The sequence below is a fragment of the Molothrus aeneus genome, chromosome 16 (assembly GCF_037042795.1).
Source record: "Molothrus aeneus isolate 106 chromosome 16, BPBGC_Maene_1.0, whole genome shotgun sequence".
In the NCBI taxonomy this organism is placed as follows: domain Eukaryota; kingdom Metazoa; phylum Chordata; class Aves; order Passeriformes; family Icteridae; genus Molothrus; species Molothrus aeneus.
Genome location: NC_089661.1, coordinates 5,239,173 through 5,262,094, shown reverse-complemented (window position 1 = coordinate 5,262,094; position 22,922 = coordinate 5,239,173). Strand labels below are relative to the sequence as shown.

Sequence of the window (22,922 nt, the reverse complement as noted above, 5' to 3'; positions counted from 1 at the left end):
GGTAGTTTGCAATGTACCAAGATGAGCAAACACTTGCACAACACTTGTGCACACACTGGAAAAGCAAGATTACCTTCCTAAGGCTCTGGGTCACAACTGCAGAGTGAACTAATTAATTTTGTTTTCAGTAAAGAGAAACTTCACTTATAAGACAAGATTAGTTTAATTAATTCATAATGTTTTCTCTCTCAGCTTCTTTCTTTACTTGTGCTAACTTTTGCACAATCAGTGTGTGAAGAAATATCCCAACACCATGGATTTCTTATCTCATGACCACCCTCTAACAAAAACCAAATGGCAAAAAAATGCCCAGCACCTCGATTGATGTCCTCTGCTCAGAGCTGTTTATCTGCTCTATACTACTCCAGTCTCCAATTCCCTCCAGAAGTTTGCTCTGCATGGTGTTACTTTTTTTAGAGTCTTTAGGAAGCTGTTAAAAGGTGAGCACAGGAACTCACAAAAGGACAGTGCAGACATACTTAACACCCACCAAGGTTCACTGTTTGTTCTCATACCCTTCAGTCATGTCCCATGGGGGTTTTGCTGCCCAGCTGCCCAAATTTCCTTCTCCACAAGGATGAGATGCCTCTTCACCTTCAAATCAAACACACCTTCCACAGCTGTAGCAGGTTTCCCTTCTTCCTTCCCTAGGTGAACCACACCTATGTCTGCTTCCAGAAATGCTATTTATTTCTAATTATATTTACTGTTTATCTCAACCTCTTTAATAGCTAAAGTACAGTATTCATTAGAGGCTGAAAAATATAATTGGGAATGATATTGGCTTTCTGAACTACTCATAGAAAAAAAAAACTACTGCATGAGGCTTAAAAATAAAGTGGCTTAGCCCTAATTTTCCTTGACAGTTCTTACATAAAAAGTTTTACCATTTTCTAGTCCAGAGTCAGAATAAATCACATAACACCACATGTGACTATAACCAAACCCAGTGTCTTTTCCATTTCCATTAGGCACACAGGCTCTCACAGGAGATCAGCTGATGTGATTGGGATCTCAGTCTAAGCACACAATATTTGGTTATCACAATAACTAACTGGATTTTGCCTCCATAACCCATCTCCTGATCGATTCCCAGTGGCCCACCCTGATCCTGCACTGCAAGCAGCAGCAGCAGAGTTTGCAATCCAGCAGAATCAGCTCCTGCACGTGTCACAGCCGCAGCGATGGCACGCTCCATCACCCTGCTGCTCCAGAGCCCCTGCAGCCACACAAATCCCCAAAGCCAGGCAAAACACTGCCACCAATTTCAGATATCTGACAGGAAAGGGGATGGGAAGGACCATCAGAATACAAAGATGTGACACACTTCCAGAAAAAGATTCCTAAGTCTTCCCTAAATATTTTTCCTCTACTGGCAGCTGTCTGAGCTGGAGCAGGCCATCGGTGCAGATGACTCCACAGAACTGCTATTCTGAAGTGAATCTCAGTACCTTAATTTTCCAAATACATTTGCATAATTTTGTCTGTAATTCTGCATTATATAAACTGTGTTTGCCACTGCATGTGTTTAAGTCACAGCCACATTCTTCTAGTAAGGAAAATTATTTTCATTTTCAAAGAGAAAGCTCAGTCCGGTTTATTGCACACATGAAACATAAGGATATGTGGATTTTTAAAATGCGTGCTGTGAAATTAGATGTATTTTTTTTAAACAGCAGCTGCTAGATTTCTGTACCAAGAGATTATTTCTGACAGATTAAACTAGTTACTAGAGAGAACAGCAGTCATTCAGCAGCAGCAGCCTACTGGGAACACAGAAAGAAGTATTGTTTCCATGAGTGAACGACCTTGTGTTTCCTGGGGGGAAACCCTGGAAAAAGTTTTAGAAAGAGGGGGCTTGATCCTGATACAAGAGAGAAAATAGAGAAACTAGGAGTCTGTGCAGCAATCTCACTCCCTAGCAGAGAAGCTAATGCAGCATGACATCGAGTGCCAGGCTGCAGCTCACAGAACCTGCCCTGGAAAACATCCTCTGGGGAGCTGCACAGGTAAAGGCAAAACTGAGACCCAGCAGGATGGGAGAAGTTAACTCTGCACATTTGCATCTCTTTCTTGCAACTCTGCCAAAGACACAGAAATCTGTTTGAAATTCATGGGGGCACATTCATCTGTCCCTCAGCTGCTCCAAACCCATTTAACCGGGAACAATTATGTGGTTTAGAAACAGCAGCACAAGCTGCATTGGGCAATTGCTTCACAAGGCTTCCAAAAAGTGGATTTGGGAGCAGGGAGGATCCTAAAGGCAAATTCATTCCTTTTTTTTACTGTTTTCCTTCGCTTGACTCTTCTGGGCTGCACAGCAAGGGTACAGTCATGCTAAGTGCTAATTGTGACATTTCAAGCATCTCTTAGTCCTGTTTGCTTGGATTCACCTGGATGTGAGCCCGGCAGTAAGCTCACACACTGGGAGCTGCACAGGGGCTGCTGGGGGCTGCAGAGGCCTCTCAGAGCTCAGGGCAGCACCAGCACTGTGCCCCAATGGCAACCCTCCCTTCCCACAGGTGAGCTGGCACAGACAGGCTGCAAGGAGGGAGTAACTCCAAGGGTCTTTATTTCACAGCTCAGCATGCTTTGACACTGCTCTTTCTGCCTTTTAACAGCAGAGGAACTGCAAATTGGGGAACCAAGTCAGCTGTGACTAAAAAGGACAATGCTGAAAAGTCAGGCAGGACACAGGTCCATCTTGGACTTGTTAAAGGGGTGCAGATCTCCTGGTTTGTAGTGTTCATGAACAAGCATCTTTATTGACATAGGTGATTTAGCTCAGGTATTTTACCTCTGTGAACAGCTCAAGGAGATCTCAGAGTCTGGAATAGCCCCACAATTACACAAAGAAATATAAGTAGGGGTGAGGTGGAAGACAGTCAAGGCTATCATCTGTTAAACACAATCATGTCCTTCCTTAGTCTGCATTTGAGCAAGAATCAGGTAATGCAATGTCATCATGCATAAAAAGATCCAAAGAACACAGCACTTGCTGATTGAAAATGGCACAGCCCCAGCCTCCTTTGGGGAGTCCTCATGCAGCAGAGCACAGCAGCAAACAACTGAAGGAGCTCACCAGTTACTGACAGAGCACAGGGTGACTTTAGAAATCCTGACTTGCTGCTTTAGCCACTTAAACATAGTAAACAATGAAAACAAAGAGGCCTGGCAGCAAGCTGACATATTTAACTGCAGTTCACTTGGTCCCAGGAGCAGAGTTAAGAGTTCAGTATAGATTATGCATTTATCAAAGCCTGAGTACACACAATGAAATGCAACAGGTCCTTTTACTTCAACTGGGGTTTTATCCCAGAGTATAGCTCTGAAACAAATTTGGATTAGCTTACAGCAGCATTTGCAGGAGAAGTCTATAAGAGTAACACCAAGAATTTAGAAATTCAGTCAGAGCTAGGCCAAAGTTATCTCAAATGGAATAGAATTGAATTGAAAAGTCCTGTTAAGAGGAGTTGGAAGAAAATTTACATCTGGTGTTCATAAAAGGCTGGCATTAGATTTTTTCATTAAATATCTGTACAAACCCAGCACAAAATAGAACTGGAACCCTCATCTTTGAGAGGAACAGTACAGAGGCAGCATCCTCATGAGAGGGCACAGCAAAGAAAAAGGAGCTGCTCATCCCCCACCTTGTTAAACCAAAGGCCACAGCCTCACACTCCAAAAAGTGAAGGTGTTTACAGGCACCCCACAACATGGAGCCCACACAGCAGGGTCAGGACAGAGATGGACACTCTGAAAGAGCTGTGCTGGGTCTGCAGGACCCAGCCAAAAAGAGCCCTGAGCACTCTGAAGCTCAACACTTACATGGCCCAATTTCATGGGCAGCAGCCAAAAAAGAGCCAAGTGTGGCTGTCCCCAAGGCCTGGAGAGCCTGTCCCTGCAGAGCTCACCCAGGCAATTCCCACCAGGAGCACCAGTAACAGATCTGCACATGGAAACGTGTATCCACCACATGGATTTTGCCAAAAACCACTTCACAAGCTGGCAGGCTGTTTATGCCTCTAATAATCTTAATGGCTTTGTGTAGAACAGGATGCAATTGAAAACTCCATGATTGTACTTAAGTTGTCAAGGACACAGTTGTCATAGTTACAAGTAAAGCTCAAGTGTTGGTTATTCAGGGCTGCCTATTTATTTATCGACACCAACAGCATTGGACAGTCCCACGAGTCCTCAGAAGAACAGAAATGGAGATACTGGTTTTGTCCTTCAAGTCTTGACAAAACAGCTAATATTGCACACAAAAGCATAATAAACTGGGTTTTCTGCACAGCTCTCTTCTCTCCCTCCACATGCAGCTGGCATTCAAGTCAGTCTGCTGTGAGCACTGCAGCAAAAGCACAAACCAAGCTGCACTGCACAAGATGAAAACCTCACACCTACAGCTTGGAATTACTGTCCAGTATCCAGCAGGACACAACAATCCCTACCTGCTTCATGGCACCTGCACTCAGGTCAGGGCTGAACCAGCAGCAAAGCCAGAACACGTTCAGCCCTTCCATCAAGTTTTAAAACTCATTTGGAGTCTAAAGTCTCACTACACTCATGTGTCCATGTTCTCCTCCTCAGGTGCCCTCTAAGCAGGGTTTGGTGGCTGGATATGAATACATGATCTTCTTTTTTTGTAAAATAAAAAAATCATTCTGCCCTTGTCTCTGTTTACCCTCTCTCCAAAAAATATTGGGCCAAGGAAACTCTCCTGGTCCCTAAACCAATGAACAAGAACAGGCAGGAATGTTGTGATTATGGCACACTAGGATCCAGGTGACCCACTAAACTTCTGAGCAGCTCATTTCTGATCCAAGAACTATTGGCACAGCTGAGGTGGGATGAGATGTGCCTATACCTTCCCTGTGAAAGTACATTGTCTCAGGAAAACAAAAACTGGAATTGAAAAAGCATCTGCTAGAAATGGGGCGAGTTCTAGATGCAAAACCAACAGTCCTACATAAATGGTATACATAAATGCTGATAAAAACCAAGCACAACTAAACTTACATTAGCTAAAAATATTCTAAATTTTTTGGGGGAATTTCTTTGTAGCTCCTCCTGAAATAACCTGCACATTGATATTTCAGTGAACTTTACCGGTGAGGTACATATAAAAACATGTCTTCAAGCCTGTATTAAACATCCCTTCAAGCATATTTTAAATCCATTATTTTAAATGCAGATGGCAACAATATATCCAAAACATGCCTGTTCATTTCCACACATTTCCCAGACCAAAAGAGCCCAGCTCACAACTGATTAAACAAATTATGGCACAGCCGTGTTTTTCAGTTTAGTTGCTCCACAAGCATTTTGTAGTTTTGAAAAAATTTAAGTATTGCAAAATACCCTCAAGTGGTATTTCCAAGGAAATTCAGTTTTATTCCTTGTAAGATTTTATGCCTAGCATCTTACTGCTGCCTCCTCAGAGATCAGGAAAATAGATAAATAGCACCAAATAAAAGCACAATTTATTTTCCTGTGCCATAAGGCATAAAACAGCTCACTTGGAGCCAGCCTGCACTAAACTAAGGGAAAACATCTCAAGCTGGAGTGAGAGCTGTGGTTTCTCAAGGTGACCCCCATTCCAGCTGAGGACATGAACAGCAGAGCCATGCAGGAGATTTCTTGTACAAGGGGGCCAGAAAACAAACCAGGAGCAGCTATCCCTGCACATCCATGGCAGGGACACCATAACAACACCCCCACACCTGCCCAGACCCAATCCCCACGTTCCCCTGGGCACAGAGAGTGCAGCAGGGCAGACTCTGTGCCCACCCCATGCCCGGGGGCACACGGCAGAGGCACTTACAGGGCTTGGATCCAAACTCCAGCTCTCCTGTTGGAAGTGCTGCTCCCAAGCTGCCCACAGCCAGCTCCTGGGTTGGAAGTGCTGCTCCTGCTTCACTGCCTGCTTGCCTTCAGCGCAGGCTGCTGCTGGTTGTGCTGGTGAGGAATGCCATTGCTGCCAGCTCCTTGCAGCGCAGCGGGGACGGGCAGCACCCGGAGGAAGCCCTGTGCTGCAGCCCTGCAGCTCAGCTGGGGGGATGCCCCACTTAATGAAGGTTAATGGAACCAGCTCCTGGCAGCTACAGCCTGTGCTCAGCCAAAGCCAGCAGAGAGAAACACACGACTCGTCTCAAATCTGAGAGGATCTGGCTCTGGAATGAGGGTGTCCGAGTCCATCCGAAAGCCTCCTCGGCAGCTTTATGAAAACAAATTCTGAGAGGCAGAGCCAGACTGCGTTAAGGTTTGAAATGGTTCCTCAGTTTCCAACAATTGTGGAAGTTGAAGAACGGGTTTTGTCCCTAAACCCCTTATTTTGACTCTGGTTTGCAAATCTCCTGAGGGTGACACCCAGGCAGACAAGTGTCACAAAATAACCTTGGTTTGGTTCACTCCCTCCAGGTGGTGCACAGGCAGCAGGCAGGCAGCAGCATCCCAGAGCACCTCCCGCTGCTCCTGACAGGAATGGGGGGATGTGGATACCCACACAACACCAGCAGCCTCCCTTCAGGCACAGGGATGCAGGGAAAAGCAGCACAGGGTGCCATGGCCGAGGCTGGGCTACCATTGCCAGGTTGCCATGGTGCCGGGGGGCAAGAGGGAAGATGTGCCAGAACGCAGAGAGGCTGAGCCGCTTCAGATTTAAATCCCTGTGACAGCATTTCGGCCGAGCCACTGCACGGTTGCTGTGGCAACAGACAAGTGAAAAATCACAGAGGAAATCTGTAATTATTACAAGCGAGGTGGTGACTTACCCACTTCAGTAATCAGAGCAGAGGAGGGGGAGCTCGTGCCCCCCAACAGGCAGGGCTGCAGTGCAGCAGGGAGGCAGGCACGAGACCCGAGCTGGGGCTCCTGCTTTAGGCTCTGCAGGTTCCAGCTGTGGGGGATGCAAGCCTTGGGCAGGATGCTTCCTCAGCACAGGGTTCTGACTAGGTGTTGCACCCAGTCTGCAAGGGGGGAGCTGAGGGAGCAGCCAGAGCGAGCCCCAGACTTGTGCTGCTGGTTCAGCATAAGCAGAGCTGGGTGCAAGGAAGGGCCTGAGGCAGCAGAGGCAAGGACAGATATCAGCAGCAAGGGACAGAGATGGAAGATGCAATGCTTGCAGGAGGCAGATAAGGTCCCTGGAAACTGCATGATTCCAGTTTGTACTGCTCCTGCAGCATCACCTTCCCTGTCCCCTTCTCTCAGAGCAGCCACAGCAGCAGCATTGGCTGGGTTGGGGTGGGTGGTGTGATGGCCACTGTGCTAACACAGGAGCAGGGGGGGTTCAGAGGCAGTGATGGTCACTGTGCTAACATGGGAGCAGTGAGGGACAGAGGCAGTGATGGTCACTGTGCTAACAGAGGAGCAGGGGGGGTTCAGAGGCAGTGATGGTCACTGTGCTAACACAGGAGCAGGGGGGGACACAGGCAGTGATGGTCACTGTGCTAACACAGGAGCAGGGGGGGACACAGGCAGTGATGGTCACTGTGCTAACACAGGAGCAGTGAGGGACACAGGCAGTGATGGTCACTGTGCTAACATGGGAGCAGTGAGGGACACAGGCAGTGATGGTCACTGTGCTAACACAGGAGCAGTGAGGGACAGAGGCAGTGATGGTCACTGTGCTAACACAGGAGCGGGGGGGGTTCAGAGGCAGTGATGGTCACTGTGCTAACACAGGAGCAGGGGGGGTTCAGAGGCAGTGATGGTCACTGTGCTAACACAGGAGCAGGGGGGGTTCAGAGGCAGTGATGGTCACTGTGCTAACACAGGAGCAGGGGGGGTTCAGAGGCAGTGATGGTCACTGTGCTAACATGGGAGCAGTGAGGGACACAGGCAGTGATGGTCACTGTGCTAACATGGGAGCAGTGAGGGACACAGGCAGTGATGGTCACTGTGCTAACCCAGGAGCAGTGAGGGACAGAGGCAGTGATGGTCACTGTGCTAACATGGGAGCAGTGAGGGACACAGGCAGTGATGGTCACTGTGCTAACACAGGAGCAGGGGGGGTTCAGAGGCAGTGATGGTCACTGTGCTAACACAGGAGCAGGGGGGGTTCAGAGGCAGTGATGGTCACTGTGCTAACACAGGAGCAGGGGGGGTTCAGAGGCAGTGATGGTCACTGTGCTAACATGGGAGCAGTGAGGGACACAGGCAGTGATGGTCACTGTGCTAACATGGGAGCAGTGAGGGACACAGGCAGTGATGGTCACTGTGCTAACACAGGAGCAGGGGGGGTTCAGAGGCAGTGATGGTCACTGTGCTAACACAGGAGCAGTGAGGGACACAGGCAGTGATGGTCACTGTGCTAACATGGGAGCAGTGAGGGACACAGGCAGTGATGGTCACTGTGCTAACACAGGAGCAGGGGGGGTTCAGAGGCAGTGATGGTCACTGTGCTAACACAGGAGCAGTGAGGGACACAGGCAGTGATGGTCACTGTGCTAACATGGGAGCAGTGAGGGACACAGGCAGTGATGGTCACTGTGCTAACATGGGAGCAGTGAGGGACACAGGCAGTGATGGTCACTGTGCTAACACAGGAGCGGGGGGGGTTCAGAGGCAGTGATGGTCACTGTGCTAACACAGGAGCAGGGGGGGTTCAGAGGCAGTGATGGTCACTGTGCTAACACAGGAGCAGTGAGGGACACAGGCAGTGATGGTCACTGTGCTAACATGGGAGCAGTGAGGGACAAAGCCGTGCAGGCAGAGCAGACACACTCTGCAGTGTCTCCTGTAACAATACCTGGCCCAGGCCATTTACACACCAACACCTGCATCCACACAACCCATTTACACCCATTAATGGGGGAGTACAAATTTTAAAGTCACCATGTTGTTTTCCAGAGCTTTTCTGCACAAAATGGACAATTGATCAGCATCCAGACAAACTGCCAATCAAAATGCCACTAACACCAACAAGGAAGAGAATCCAACGTGGTTAATCCTGTTCTGGTTCCCTTCTCCTTTGCAGGAGACTGTAGCCTGGGATCTCATGTGAGTACTGTAAGCAACTGCCAAGAAAGGAGCCCTGACTGCAGTTATTTGTAAGACAGATCCCATAACAAGCAGTTGATTTGATCCAAAGTAAGAACTGAACCTCACCCGTCACCTTCTTCATAATTTAAAAGCTGTTATTAATTACATACACAGACTGTAAACAACACATTTAAACTGGCCTGTACTGGTTACCAGTCATTAGAACAGACTGGTGGCTCTAAACTGAACCTGTTAGCCAGATAATCTACCACACAAAGTGCCACAATCTTATTCAGACAGATGGTTAATGCAGGTACACATCACAAAGCAGAGGGGGAAGGACTGAGAAAAGCTATAGGTGCTTAGACTCACCATGTATAAAACACTGAATTCAAGAGCAATTCATTGTGTCAGTGATTTATTACTAATAATAATCAGGATTACGGCTCCTAAGGAAGACTGAGGTTCTTGTGCCTCTGCTGAGTGTTTCTTTGGATGATGTGAGGCTAAACTCATTAACCAAAATGATGCTGGATGAAAAGTACTTGGTGCTGCAAAGTGCTAACAAGTTATATGGCAACATCATGTAGAGACTCCAGTCAGCCCTGTGCCCCTTCATGCTGAGTCATGTTGTGTCCAGCTGCTTGGAAACCCATCCTGCAGAGAGACAACAGCTCCCTTGTAGACTTTTATTTGTAGTGGATTTCTTTTGCTTTAACCCTTGCATCAAACAGCTTAACACCAAACTGCCACTTCCTGAGTAAAGCCTGAATTCTTCTTGTTCTGTATGGCTGCCTTCATCCTGCATACCCACAATTACCCTGCCTGGCAGGCTGCATGCACAAAGAGGATGACAATGACTATTTAAGTCCTGTTGCAGGGCAAAAAACTTGGTTTGACACAACTGTAACTATTAAAAATTTATTTAAGATGTATTAAAAATGTGCAGTTCACAAAAGTGGGAGCTGTAATGAAAACCTTGTGGATTTGCAATTGATTTAATTAAGAGAACATTGGTACAGAAATCTGTTTAAACAGTCTGTTATTGGAAAGGATGTGGCCAATCACATGCACTAAGTTCATGTTCTGCTCTGATTTGCAGTTGTCAAAGATTCACTCAGTACACAATCCTTCACTGCTAGAAAGTAATCTCCAGCTTCAGCAGAACCAACAGTTAGTATATTTCTCTGTATCAATGCTACAAACATCCTTCTGAAATACACAATGATGATACAAAACAAAACAGGGATCAGATTCTGGCCAGGCTGGTCCACAACACCAAAAAAAAGCACATGGTTACTATCAAAGATATTTTGTTTTTATGGAAAATATTGGAAGGTTTACTGTGTTACCAGTGCATTTCACTGCAAATGATGGCAAATTTCTCCAGAAGCAACTCCACAGCTCTCCTTAACCCCTGCCTCACACCCTAGAAAGCATCTGCTACACTTTGTAAAGAAAAACAAAGCATTTCAAACAACGCAGCCACAGTGCTTGAGGAGAATTCAGCACTCAGAAACAGCAGCTCCAGGGTAGAGACAAGATGTCCAAATCCTAAATGTCATACACATCTGCAAGAAATGGGAACAAAACACATCAGTATCACAATGCAGAGAGCAAAGCATGCAGGATACTCAGCAGCAAGTCTTAGTCCTCCAAAAAACAGAGGTGCCACAAGACTCAACAGCAGGGTCTCAGGACTCCAAACCTGCATGAAGAGGGAAAGCAATGCCTCTCCTAAGGGCTTGCTGTGTTTGGAGAAGGAATAGAGCACAAGCTGGAGTGTCAAATCAACTTTTAGGTACTGTGAGCAGTAATCACTAGGTTCACCTTAAAATATATTTAAAAGTATTTCAGTACAGCTGGAAGGAAACAAAGACTATAAAAATGGTGGCCCCAAGTTAATTACAAAAATCTGAGCAAACCATTTGCAGATAGTAGGATAAGGATCTTATTTGGCTGAAGAAGATTACCATGAAGGGCAAATCAAAATAAAAAGGACAACTGGGATTGCTTAGCTTTGTGGGAAAGCCAGCACACTGCAGCTTTCCAGCCTGTGGCTGGCCAAACGGCTGCTTCCTACCCTAGCACATCCAGTAACTTTACACTCCGTGCACAGAGGCAGCTTTTCTTTTGTGAACGAAGTTAAAAGGCTCATGAACAGAGTGGAATTCAGCACAATCAATACCACTAACTGCAGGGATTTCATTTGTGGGCAGATGTTGAGCTTGAGAAAGTCAGAGGTTGCACGTGTGCAGGGCACAGCTGACCTGCCCCTGCACTACTCACTAATCAGTAACTGCTGCAACTCCCACTGACCCAGGCACAGGGGATCACCCCCTCTGCTCTTCAGATGTCAACTGCTTTCATTCCCATTAAACCTGAGAACTTCACATTCAGAAGGAAAGGGATATAGGAATTAAACACAATTACTATGAAAATTCTACTATTAAGAAGTCCTATTATTTCCTGTTTATTCAGGCAATGGGTAAAAAGGAACAGCAGCTGGGGAGTTTTCAAAACAGTTCAGGAAACACAGATATGTACAGAGTGTTAAAAAGACTGTTACTAAATTCCCTAGTATGTTTAGAACATTATTTTTGGGCTCCAGATGGAGAAAGAAACTAGTGCCAATCTGATTCAGCAAGATACATCTTTCTCAAGTGGTCCCTTTTACTTCTCTGGGCCCATTCACAAAACCAGAGTTGGGAATGAGCCAAAGAACTCTGCTGAATTAAAGGCAAGGTAGAAAAACTGGGAACTGGAAGACTCTCTGGTGATCAAAAGCTGAAAGTTACCCACTAGGGAAAAATCCACAAGGCTGCTGCATGAACTGTGCTTATTTACTCCTTATATATTGCCTGTTTAACCAAACTAATGAATCTGCTGCATTATCACACAGGTACTAAATACCTGGATAGGAATTTGAGGGGATAAATTGGAGCTTTCTAAGTGTCTAATGGCTCAACTCACTGGTTAAGGCTCATCAAGGTACATCTCTACTGCACCCTCAACTCTCATGGTAACACTGACACCCACAAGAAACTGGGCTCTGCTCTTCAGTCTGGAACATCCAAGTGGACATTTTATGCACCACATTTAGGTAGTTAAAAAGTGTTGATCAATTTTGGGAAAACTTCCATAAAGATTTGGATAAATCTCTGTAGGAGTCTCTAATACAAGTTAAGCAAGTCCAGTTTACTTGCTGGGGTAAGAGAAGAGGGACCCAGAATCAAGAAACTGATGAAGACTGCCTTGTATTACTGTGATGTTAAGAGAGGCTGCATGAACAGTGGGAAAATCCAGGATAACAAATCCAGGATGAGTACAATCAGCATGGAATTATGAGCTAGCAGTTAGGTTGAACAGCTTGTTTATTTATTTAACAAAAACTTTTTGTGGGAGATGTTTATCTTCCTAAGGGTAGCTTAAAAAATAAGGGCATCATTAGCACAATGGGACAGGGAGATTCCCTTCAGAGTGCTGCCCTCACTGGTTCTTAACATCTCTCAAGAGGGCACTGTCACAGAAGCTCAGGAAAAGAACAGCAAATGTCCCTTCTCCTTCATAAAACCAGGGTTTCACCAAATGGATGCAACTGCAGGATTTATCAGTAATCAGGTAATTCTTCACAGAAGATACATCACATGCTTTGTTAGTGTCAGTATCATCTCAAGCTGCCCCTTCTCCCCCTCTGCTGTTAACTAGTGACAATAAATAAACAATATTCAGAGGCTGCAGTTTCACAAGAGATGAGAGAAATGTGGCTGCAAGCCTGCTAATCTTGCTCCACCAGGCAGAGCAGAGGATCAGTTATGCAAGGCTGCATGTGGATTTTGACCAGATATAACAAACAGTTCCTTTCTCTTCTCTTTCCCATTTGGAACAACAAAAGGGAAGCTGTGAGCCATTTCCTAACATTTATCACATCACTCTGGAAACTCATTTTCTCTGCATATTTTTCGGGAAAAAAAGGATACTTTATGCAAGTGTTGCATCCCAAAATGATGCAACCAGCCTTGGGTTTGCAGGGTAGTAGCACCTTCTGAGCTTCTTTTCTGAAGAACCCCACTTTGAGCTAGCTTTCCTGCTCCCATCACTCAGTCTCTCATCCACACCAGAGAGATTCCTAACTTGAGGAAGAAAAATCACCAAACCCTTCTGGTGTGCAGTGGAGTCACAAGTTCAGCTTGGAGCAAACCAGTGAAAGGAAACAACCAAGCAGTGTGAGGCACAAGAAGTCCACCCTGAGGAGCCACCACAGCTGACTCCCTGTTGAAACATCACCTACCCATGGCCATAGTCTGTCCTAAAATTAATTCTGATTGAACCAAATCCTACTACACCAAAATCGACAGAGAAGCAAAACAACAAACTCTAAACTGATACACAATCAGGTAATGGTCCAATTTTTATGGATAAATGAACAATGGGAATCCTACAGCCTGATCAGAAACAAGAGGTGTTTTCCAATCACCTTCTTGGCCAAAGGAAAAAAAAAATTACTGATGAGAAATTAGGCAAGCAGTCTCCTGTTACTGCTAAAGGAAAATGGCATTTTATTTACATTATTATAAGAAGAAAAGTGCAAGATTTGTCAGTGATAGTTACTGCAATGCACAGATTGTTGCTGCAATCAGCAAAGTCCTTCTTGGTCAAAGGCCCTACACCATGAATCCAGCCCCTTGCACTGCTTGTCATTGTCTCCACTTGCCTCTGCTCCCTCCCTCTGTAACACAAACCAGCTCTCTCTGTGCTTTGCTTCAGCTGCTTTTCACAACAGCCAAGGCAGAAGCATCTCATCTCATTCCAGCAGCCCCTTCCAACACCCAGAGCCCAAGCCACAGAACAAAGATCTGCTCCCCTGTAGATCCATTACCTGGTAAAACCACCCTGCAAACAAGGAATGTGGAGTTCACCCGAGCCCAGCTCATCCTCTGCTTTCCTACCTCCACCAGCACACTCTGATTGTGTAATCCTATTTCTCTCCCCAGGAAGCTGCATTGCAGCAATAGCTGTGGAGCAAAAAACAGGGCTTGCTTTATACTGGAGCTGACAGGGGAGAACATGATAGGGAATGGCAGCTCAGTCCATACAGGTAAATCCCATCCCTCACACCCAGAGCATGGTCCATACAGGTAAATCCCATCCCAGCTCAGTCCATACAGGTAAATCCCATCCCTCACAGCCACAGCTCAGTCCATACAGGCAAATCCCATCCCTCACACCCAGAGCATGGTCCATACAGGCAAATCCCATCCCTCACACCCAGAGCATGGTCCATACAGGTAAATGCCATCCCTCACACCCAGAGCATGGTCCATACAGGTAAATCCCATCCCAGCTCAGTCCATACAGGTAAATGCCATCCCTCACACCTGCAGCATGGTCCATACAGGTAAATCCCATCCCAGCTCAGTCCATACAGGTAAATGCCATCCCTCACACCTGCAGCATGGTCCATACAGGTAAATCCCATCCCAGCTCAGTCCATACAGGTAAATCCCATCCCTCACACCTGCAGCATGGTCCATACAGGTAAATGCCATCCCTCACACCCAGAGCATGGTCCATACAGGTAAATGCCATCCCTCACACCCACAGCTCAGTCCATCCAGGTAAATCCCATCCTTCACACCTGCAGCATGGTCCATACAGGTAAATGCCATCCCTCACACCCAGAGCATGGTCCATACAGGTAAATCCCATCCCTCACACCCAGAGCATGGTCCATAAAGGTAAATCCCATCCCAGCTCAGTCCATACAGGTAAATGCCATCCCTCACACCTGCAGCATGGTCCATACAGGTAAATCCCATCCCTCACAGCCACAGCTCAGTCCATACAGGTAAATGCCATCCCTCACACCTGCAGCATGGTCCATACAGGTAAATCCCATCCCAGCTCAGTCCATACAGGTAAATCCCATCCCTCGCACCCAGAGCATGGTCCATACAGGTAAATCCCATCCCAGCTCAGTCCATACAGGTAAATGCCATCCCTCACAGCCACATCTCAGTCCATACAGGTAAATCCTATCCCTCACACCTGCCACAGGAGTGTCAGTGGGCTCAGCTTTGACTGAAGAGATGCAGCTGTTAAGGATGCAGAAGTCATGGCTTTTAGCCTGGCCACAGCACCCTGTGGCAGGATTACCCTCTGGCCTGTTGCCATAAAGGATCTTATGCCTGAAATCTTTCCAGAGCAGTTTGGTTTGGTTTCTAACAGCTTTTTAACCTGTCATGTTCTCTAATTCCCACTGAGGCAATCATTTATATAATCAGATAAATACAGTGATAACTGTTAATAATGCTTCAGTACAAACTTACTACCTCCATCTTGCTCCCAATGTCTTAATTTTTTTTGTGAACATCACAACATCAATATGAAGCAAGAACCTTGCAAAAAACTGTGTAATTCCTGACAGATGTGGAAAGAGATTTAACAGAGAAGAACAAGATGGCTGGTTCCCATTATTTGAGAAGGAACCTGACAGACAAATGGAGAGGAAACATAATACAAACAGAAAATATCACTGCTATTAGGTTACACCAAGTTTATTTTTAAAATACTCAATTTTCATTGTATTTATGTTACTTATGCACATTTCTGTAGAATTGCCAGACCAATTAAAACATATGAGTTGATTTCAGTTGTGTTTGTTGTCAAGAGATGCTGCCAAGAACCTCCGCATTTCATCCTTCACTAAAAGAGGAAGCCAAAATTGGAATGCTGTGGTGATGTTCAGAGTCTTTAATCAAAATTGAGCTTGATGAGTTACAAATACAAATGAGGGATATTATTTTTTCCTTTCCCTGCAAACTAATTTTCATTTCCTGTTCTCCTCAGTGCAGGAATACAGGCTTCAGAAGCCACTATCTCATTCAGAAAGGAACAGGTCTGGAAGGGGAGGAGGTGGTATCTCCTGTGAAAAGTCTGTAGGGTTGTTCAGGGAGGAAAGAGGAAGGGGTGATTTATATTGAGAGTACAGCCAACAAAGCCACCATGAAATCTCCCAGCACTGGGTTAGAAATTCCTATGAGGAACTTGCTGCCCTGTGCTTTGCCCAGTACAAGGCTTTCTGATGGCATCTGGATGCTTTAAAATTGAGCCAAACATCAGAAATAGGACACCACAAAAACATCATCACTAATTTATGTGTCTTCCCAACACCCACTGTTCTGTGAGAAACCTGTGAGAAACCAAGGTTACAAGGGAAGGGGGGGGGGGGGGGGGGGAAGCCCTGAATAAAACCCAAAACCCCAACAAAAAATTAGAAAGAAAACCTCGTGCTGGCAACCCACACTCTTGGGGAACATTTTTCCATGATTCCTGTAACCATTCCACCCACAGGTAGGCTGTGTGGTCCAGGCTGAGCTGTCCACTGACACCAGAGGCAGGGCAACACCTCTCCAGTGCTTCCCTCAGCTCACCCCATGCCCTGCCAGCTTCCCTCTCCACACAGCAGCTCCTTCCCCCAGCAGGACAGTGGATGTTCTGCCATGCCTCCTGCAGAGATATGATGGTCCTCTAGGCAGAGGCATCTGTTTTTAGAGCTGACAGGTAGGACTAAAAGCTCTTCAAACAGGTCTGAGACACCATAAACACAAGGGCTGGAAAGTGTGGGAAGAGCAGTGGAAATGGAGAGCACATCACCCTGACACTGTGGGCAGGCTGGAAGGCTTCAGAAGAGAAAATGTGGTGCTCCTGATGTGCAGATGGCAGAAGAGATGAAAGGAAATGCATGAGAGAAGCTCTGATCCCATAATTCCAGGATGGACTGCCCGTGGTCCCATTCCCATGGTGCCAAACACGGCCCATAGAGCTGGGACAGTGACAAGGTCTGTGGGGAACAGAGAGCAGACTGACACAGGAACCTGAACCCAAAGCTCTCCACTGACCCAGCAAAGGCACCCTGAGGGAGCCAGCACAGAACACAAATGCACCAGAAGCCAGAGGAGGCATGTTCAGGTTTCTCCCACAACAGCAACCCCTTCCTGAGGCAAAGGAACAGATTTCTGCCTGGGAGGACATCCCAGGATTGCACTCCCAGAAGAACAGTCTGGGTTCCACCAGCTGCCCACACCTTGGAAAAGGCACATTGTCATAACCCAGGCAGGCCAGGGTTAAATTGGATTAGTGTATTCTAGCAGGTGCCCGGTCAGGATTGCCCAATTTCTCTGTTATCCAGCCAATTTTCAAGGTACTTGAACTTGCAAGGTTTCAAACTTCAGGTATTTTGAGGCCATTGCTAAAAAATTCCTAAGTAAAACAAAATTATATAGGCAGAACAGCTGCAAAGCAATGTATTTTCATTTGTAAAATTAAAACTGAACTTTGTTTGGAGAGAGCAAGGGAAATTCCTGCTGGAATAAGGTATATTTTTAAGTGTTTGAGATAAGGGAAAGCTGGAGATAGGTTTAGAAGTTTTTTCTACTCTCAGAATTACAGCTACACAGCTAAACCAGTAAGTTTGGCACTTCATTCTGTCACCTGGAGTGTATTTGAGACATACTGGCTTTTTACATGAATTGTTCAGCAAGCTGCAGAACATCCCCCAGGAACACCAGCAGAACTTGATGTTAGTGTTTAAACTGCCAGGTTTCCCAAGAGTCACAAGAAGGTAAACACTCCCTGCCAATGCCAATTGCATTTCAGGAAAATCACAAAATGTAAATGGGAAAGTCACCAAGTCTGAAGCTTTATTGCTTTCCAAGTGCCTTTCACCTTGCCACAGAAATTCTACAGTACACACACTGCCTTTCAGCCAGAGTCCCAAGCACAACACAAGATACAACACAAGCACTCACTACACAACTACTTTATCTCCTGCATAAAAACTGAGAGAGGTTCACTGAAATAATGGCAGAAGACATTACAAAGGGGAATTAAGTGTGAAAAACTAAGTTCACATTTCTTCAAGCTGACAGCATTCATTTACTAAAGGCAGTACTTTTAGCTGAGTGACTTCAGTGCTTTCTCATATCAAACAGGACAGCACAGCTTTATCATTTTATAAAAGTTGAGTTCATCACTAGGGCAGACCTGTGTCCTGGACACTGCAGATGCCCAACCCTAACCCTTCACAAAGGCACTTCATGAGATCATAAAATGCCATAAAATCATTCCTTGACTGTCCAGCCCTTGCCAGGACATGCATCCATTTCCACACCAGAATTTATGGCTGTAGAAGCTGTCACAGACAAAATTCAAAATACTCCAAATGCATAAACTAGGAAAAGGAAACTAAACTTCATGCTGCAAAAAGTGGGATTTCTTTTCAACAAGAAAATCATACCCTCCAAAAATATTCTCCCTGCTGCAAGTAGATGCACCTGTACTGGGCAGCAAGAGAGACAAGCTGCTTTTTCCACACAGCCAAGAGCTGCAACACATAAGCAAGGTTCCTATCTCATTCTTCTGCTGAATTTCTAGTACTGGCTAAATGTGGAAAATGAAGAGTCAAATAAATTGTGAAAGAAAAGACAAACAATCTCATACAAGGATACACTACAGAACCTTACTCCCACAGATCAGAAAGCCACAGAAATAGCTTACAACAATATTCTCTGTTTTAGACACTTTGCTTGCTTTGGAAAACCCTCAGAATACTGTTATTTTTGCACAAACACCATATGGCTATGAAAATATCACTTTCTCTGTTTTCCTGGACCATAGCTGTCACTTCAGGCAACAGGACCATGATCACAACATTCAGAAAACCAAGAGGGGACAGAGGTGGTTTTCAAGCTACAGAATAGTGGCTGTAGTGGAGGAATTTTCTACTTTTAGTTGGTAGCAGCTCTGACCCCTAAGGCAACCTCTTCTATACATAAAGAAGAGAAATTTGAAAGTGGATCCATCTGTAAAAAGAATAGGGTGTTTTCAGCCTCTGGAAAGATAAATCTGTTACATAACTTTTAAAGCACATCCATCCTTCCACAGGCAATGGGGCCCACAGTGATAATTATCTGTGTGGTGGATTCTTGGTCTTTAGGCTTCACTGCTCCTGATGTGTCATTTTTGCATTACTTACCTGTTCTTTCACAGCTCCCTACACACCAGCACCAGCTGCTTTCCTTCTGATGGAATCCAGCTCTTTCATGCTCCTTATTCTTTCAAATGGGATAAGACACCTCACTGTTTGATTCAGACTTATCACTATGCCTGAAAAGCTCTTAAGAGCTTAAAAAGAACTGCAAAAGAAGAACAGGCACTACTGGAAAAGCCTGCTTGAACACACAGATGGACAAGGTGCAACATACAAGGAGAAACAAAAACGTATTTGAAAACAATAATGAGAAAGGGCTTACGTGAAATCTGAGAATTACTCAAAATCTGTTCTCCTCCCTGCTCCCTCTGACAAAGGCAAAGCCAAAAGCAAAGGAGATTCAACCAAGTTCAGAGTCCCCACTTGATTTAAAGTTTCTGGTATACAGCCAATCCAGCAAGATTTAAAGATCCAACTGGGTTGTATCTTTACAATAGACACAGCAGTGAGTGCCACCCTGTTCATACAGCACCTACACACTCAACAGCCTTCTCTCCTGAGACACTTCCACAGGCTGCTTCCATTTGGGTAAGAAAGGAAGGGAATTTAATTTGTAATTGAAACAGACAAAAAAATTAGCAGTGTTTCTGGAATGGACTCTCAATCCTAGAATGCATGAAACAGAGCTTGTAAGCCAAGAACCAGATCCAATTGGCCTTAGAGCAGCTGTGAATTCTAATCCTGTGAACCCTAATAATTCCTGAAATTATGAGGCTTAGCAGCAGCACAGGTATATCATTACATGATCTGAGCTGTTTTAATTGAGGCCCAACCCTCAGAACACAAACCCAGAGGAAGACTCTGCACTCCCAGGGCAGGAGTGGTGCCTGTGCAGCTGCACCTGCCCACACAGGCAGCTACAGCTGGGCTGCTGCCCAGCGTGCCTGGGGGCAAGGAAGGCATTGGATAAATTGCTCTCAGACTTGGCTGTTAAGCAGCACATCAGGCAGACAGGGCAAGGGGAACCCCCTGGAGACCCCCAAGCTGCTGGTTTGACCCCCAAGAGCTGGTTTGAATGAACACAGACATGGCAGGCAAGAATCTGAATTCCTCCCTGCTTCTGAAAAAATCCAGATCAGGATGTTCTCCTTTCCCAATGACAGCACAGCTGCCAGCAGGACACCTACTGATTTGCTTGATGTTTATTTGCATGCGATGCTTGCTTACTGCCTCTGGGTATAAATATCCAATTTTATCCACTTATTTGACTTTACTTTGTGTTTGGGTGCACAAGACACCTCACTGTACAGTGTGCCTCCGAGGCTGTCATCCCTCAGAAGACTAAAGGCCTAATGAAAGACTAATAAAACAGTTTTATCACATTTTCCCACACGTAATTTGCAAGAGGTCAGCTTGTCTGATAGCATCACACACGAACTGACTGAGGTCCCCATTTATCTGCAGATCTCTGAATCACTGTCCTCTGCACTCGGGGTGTCCAGGAGGAGCCACACACACACTGCAGACACAGACCTGAACACTGATTCCCAGTCCACAAGGCTACCCAGCATGTAATAACAATATTACAATATACAATAACAGCTTTCCCATCTATACAGCCTGACCACTGATGTTTGATGAGCGCTGTAAACACTACAGATGAGAAACACTATGAAATCCAGGTGTTACCCTTCTTTGCATACACTGTGCTTCAGTATGGTGAGCTGTTATCCTGCATTTGAATCACTGACCTCCAAGTCTCCATTTGTAACTCCAGTCAGAGAAGACAAACTGCCCCCAGACAGAATTTGCCAAATACTGACACTACAGAAAAGACAATTACAACAAAAAAACAGTGCAAAAAGCACTGCAAAATTGCTAATTCAATTTATAACACAATATCCAGATTGTAACAGGATTCATTAGGTAATTTCCTTACTGCAGAGCTTCCAGAAGGTAACCCTAGTATTACCCTCCTTTTATACCAGTTGGCTCTCAACCTTTACCAAATTCCTTGCCTCAAACTCTAAGAGCAAAGACCCTTTCAAGAGCCTATACCCGTCAACTGTGCCTTTGAACTGTAGGGCAAAATCCAGTATTTCTAAGCCTGAACGTTCATTACTGATTACAAAATTACTTGGAAACCTCCCACAGTAGTTCAGTTTCTTTGTATATCATTTCCTTCTCTGCTTATTTCATAAACAGAGATGGAGAACCACAGAGGCAAAAGCCAGGCAGGGGCAAAGCCCTGGCCGAAGAGCCCCGCGCTACTTTAGGCGCCGTAAGAGAAGTGATGCTAAGGATGTATCAAACCACAGCGTGAGGTTTGGCTCATGCTTGGGTTTTGCATCACCAGCACTAGCTGGAAAACAGGAAACTGAAAAGCCCGGCTGAACCCCAGCTGAAGTGCAGCACCAGGCCTCCACCAACACCATTACTCAGCTGCCTGCAGCACCTCAGCCAGGGCGCCCTCCCCGCAAAGGCAGAGCCGTTCTCCCCACGGTTTCTTCGGTGCCCTCCGGTTCCCTTTCCCCCTTCCCCGCCGCAGCTCCGTGCCGGGCCCACCCGCCCGCCGCGGGTGCCGCTGCCGGGGCACGGAGCATCCCACACCCGCCTCCCGGCGCGGCCGAACGCGCGGGGAACACGAACCCTCCTGCGCCCCTCGGTCCCCCGGGGAGGGCGCCGGGCCCCGCCGGGCTGCGCCCCACGCTCGGGTCCGGCAGGGCAGGGCAGGGCAGGGCCCCCGAGCAGGGGGGCAGCATGACACCGGCCCCCGCCACCCCAGGAGAAGCCCCGCGATCGTGGCCCGGGGCCGCCCCGCTGCCCGCAGGGTGCGCCGGGCCGGGGAGCCGGCGGAAGGGCACCGGGGAGCGGCGGGGGACGCGCGGCTGCCCCGGCAACGCGGGCACCGCCGGCCGCGGGGATGGAGACGGGGCCCCGCGGGGAGTCCCGCTGCCGGGCGGGAGCGGCAGGCGGCGAAGGCAGCGGCCCCTCCGCGGCCCCGCGCGGTTCGGGCGCTCACCGGGAGGTGCGGGAGGTGCGGGCTGCGCGTCCTGCGGCGGCCGCGCTGGGTGCGCTGCGCTGCGCTGGGCCGGCCGCGTCCTGCCGGCCCCGCCGCGCCCCGCCCGCCCCGCGCGGCGCAGCCAATCAGCGCCGCCGCCCGCGGCCCCGCGCCCGCCGCGGCCAATGGGAGAGCGCGGCCGGGGCTCGCCCCCGCCGGGAGGGGCGGGGCCGGCCGGACCCTCAGGGATGGCGGGGCCGGAGCGGCCGCGTCCCTCGGCCAGGGCTGTCCGCCCTCCTTCCTCTCCCTGCCCGCCTCCTCCGCTCCGCCTGCCCGCCCTCCTTCCCCCTGCCCGCGCCCCCTGCTCTGGGAGCCACCGCGGCAAGGGCAGCGGAGCCCGTTTCCTCCATCCATCGCGCACCCGCGAGAAGCGCAGCGGAGCCTCTTTCAGGACCGCTCTGGGAATCCGTGCTGCAGTTACAGCTGCACAAAGACCCACTGCCCTTTCCTTATTGCTACTTGGGACATACTTAATTTAGCAAAGGCAGCAATTGAGAAAGTCTTTTGGTCTTCTAACTCTGATTAGAAATTCAAATTAAACCTAGTGTTATGTCAAACCCCGAATTAAAACCCCAAATCTTCACCAGCATTTAAGCCTGACTTGGACAAAACTTGTTTTTGTTGTGGACAGTAATGGACTGAAGCAGCTCATTATGGGATCATGATGAGCCCTTCTGTTCCGTTGCTGCTTGGTTCTGCTACAGCAATGTGGTATTTGCAGGCACAATGCTGCCCTTGAAGCTCCAGCTCAGTAATAAATATTATTATGTACCTCATCCACAACAGAACCTATGGCAAGCGTGTTGAACCCTACCTGGACTCTCATCTTACAGAACTCATGTCTCATTCACAGCCTTGGTTTTCTTCAAAGCCTGAGACCTGGCC

General features: G+C 47.1%; 1 protein-coding gene across 3 annotated transcripts in view; it reads right to left on the bottom strand.

The window, feature by feature from the left end:
• Positions 1–22,092, bottom strand: part of ABAT (4-aminobutyrate aminotransferase) — a 50,566-nt gene extending 28,474 nt beyond the window's left edge. The window contains exon 1 of one of the 3 annotated variants that reach the window (XM_066560643.1): positions 21,999–22,092. The gene's annotated coding sequence lies outside the window, so the exon portion shown is untranslated. Of the gene's footprint in view, positions 1–5,827; positions 6,370–13,864; positions 13,937–21,998 lie in introns of those variants that run through there. The other 2 variants (XM_066560644.1, XM_066560642.1) reach the window with 2 other exon arrangements.
• Positions 22,093–22,922: the final 830 nt, after the last annotated feature.